Raw genomic sequence first — 2,500 nt, 5'->3', positions numbered from 1 at the left:
GTGAAGGTGTGTCTTACTAAACTGAACAAATAAATGACAGAAAATTGACATCCGTGTGGCGCCAGATTATTTTTCTTTTTTTATTTATAATTTAGTCCTGCTCTGGTTGCACCACTGTTAATTAAGTTAATTTAGAAGCGCGGAGTGCCTATCCGTATTTGTTTTACCGGCTGTTATGCTTGCTGTGTGCCTTAAATTTCGCATGCAACCGAGTGCACATGCTATGTTCAGGACAACCAGAGCACTTTGCACGATAGTGGAAGTATCATGTAGGGGGCAGATAGCCAACGGGCCCACTATTGTTTGAAACCTCACATGGAAGTTTGGAAGATTACCCCCATGGATTTGTCAATATTGCACCAAACGCACGCACACGTCTGCACCACCTTGTGTTAGGTGTTCTTCCTCGCGAAAAAATGTACTTGAAATACGCATGGCAAAGCATTCACGCACGAAACGTCCTGCAGCAAGCTTATCGCCGGCCTGAGTACCGGCTGTTATGCCAGACCTTCCTACGGCCCAGACAAGTCCAACTTCCAAATTCCAGTCCCTACTGGTACTACGGTCGTCACTCAGTCTCAGCACCGTCTGCCATTCCAGCAGGGCCGCTGTTAGCTTTGTCTGGACCCAGGACAAAATCATCTGAACGGGCCCCATTCTCAATCCATACATTGTTATGGGAACTCAGTTCTGACCCCCTCCTCTCCTCTCCCTGGGCCTGGGAGCAACTGACCCCTTTGTCCTTGCCTGTCAGCGGGCCTGCATGCCAGTCTACTGTGCCGTGGCTCTGGCAAGTCCAAGTGCCTATGCCAACACTGACAGCTGTCATTCCTCACAGTCTTACTTCTCTGTACATTTTGCTGTATTCAACCTTTGAAGAGTCTCATTTTATTCTAGTCGGTGTGAGTGGACTGTATACTGTATAAGTCTACTGTATAACTGTACCTGGGCCCAATCAAATCCAAGTCACAGTCCATACTCCCTCCATGGTCTTGACTTATTCTCTCTGTGATATATGCTACCCCAGCCTGTCTGACCTCAGCAAAGTCTACTAGTCCAAGTCACAATCCATACAGTCATTGCTCAGTCAGTCTGTTACGCTCAGCCTATCTGGGCCAAGATAAGTCCAAGCTCCCAGGCCCCTTTACAATTCACAGTCCTGCCTCACACGATCAGTACCGCCCGCCTGCTATGCGCCCGACACTACCTGGGCCAACTTGGGAAGTCCAGTCCAAGTCCACAGTCCCCAACGGTCCCGACAGTCGTCGCTCAAAGTCCCAGTGCCGTCTGTTAGCAGCCTGTAAGGACATATGCAGCCTCAGTGTCCATCTGCTTCTTTGGGAACAGATGTACCCATCGCATCCTACTGAGGCAGAGGCGAGAGCCCCTATACCCAAATCCCAAAGGCAACTGACAAAACCTGGGGGAATAAAATGACGGGAGATGTCTTTTTTTCTACATGTACATCTGACATTGTGCAATTATTTTTGACCCACATCCCTTTACTTGCATGAATGTTACATGACAGGACAGCCAAATGACTGTAAGTGCTTTTCCACTAACAATGTTTTTCCCTCCTCCTCCTCCTCCTCAAAACAAGTCTGTGGTGGAGCTGAATCTCCTTATTTCTGAGTCCAGTTGAGACTGTAATAGTGAACAAGGGATTGCAGTCAAACTGATTCGCTCTGAAGTAAGCAGAGATAGAGAGAGAGAGCAACAGAGAGAGAGTGAGAGAGCAACAGAGAGAGAGAGAGACCAGAGACAGAGACAGAGCAACAGAGAGAGAGAGAGCAACAGAGAGAAATCATGAGTAAGGGGGAGAGAACATGAATTAGAGAGAGAGGGGAAGTGTTTGACATAGTAGAGAGATAAAGACAGACAGAGAGAGAACATGACTTGCAAGTGAAAGTATGAGAGAGAGAGAGAGAGAGAGAGAGAGAGAGAGAGAGAGAGAGAGAGAGAGGAGGAAGGAGAATGAGAGAGAGAGAGAGAGAGAGAGAGAGAGAGAGAGAGAGAGAGAGAGAGAGAGAGAGAGAGAGCAGGATGGAGAGATCAAAGCTTAGTGAAGTACGGGGGAGGATTCTACAAGGGCAGGGATTTGAGCTTGTCCTCAGGCGCTGGTGGAGAAGATTTGTCTGCGGCGTATGGCGGGATGGCGGATGGGATGGCGGGAGGACGGGATGGCGGATGGGATGTGCACTTTACAGGCTGCTAAAGAGGCCGGGGGGTCCCGCTGCTTTGGAGTTTGTTGCTGATGGGAGCCTCTGATCAATTTACTGATACACTCCCTCCAAAGCAAACGTTGCAGACAAGTTCTCCAGCAAACACCCCACCAACCATGTGTGTGTGTGTGTGTGTGTGTGTGTGTGTGTATACACTCACTCATGTCTGGTTGTCTCGGCCAAGACACAACGACACAAGTCGAGTTTGTTCAAAGTGAAATTCAAAGTCATCTTCATTGTCAATGTGTTCACACACGGTAAACATGTCAGTGTCTATA

The 2,500-nt window shown here is 48.4% G+C and overlaps 1 protein-coding gene across 1 annotated transcript in view; it reads left to right on the top strand.

Annotated features, from left to right (window-relative positions):
* Nucleotides 1–2,500, top strand: part of arhgef10lb (Rho guanine nucleotide exchange factor (GEF) 10-like b) — a 99,250-nt gene that overhangs the window by 91,280 nt on the left and 5,470 nt on the right. The window lies entirely within an intron of this gene.

The sequence above is a fragment of the Engraulis encrasicolus genome, chromosome 10, assembly GCF_034702125.1.
Source record: "Engraulis encrasicolus isolate BLACKSEA-1 chromosome 10, IST_EnEncr_1.0, whole genome shotgun sequence".
NCBI lineage: Eukaryota > Metazoa > Chordata > Actinopteri > Clupeiformes > Engraulidae > Engraulis > Engraulis encrasicolus.
The sequence above is the reverse complement of the archived record's forward strand: the minus strand, read 5'-3'. Positions and strand labels throughout refer to the sequence as shown.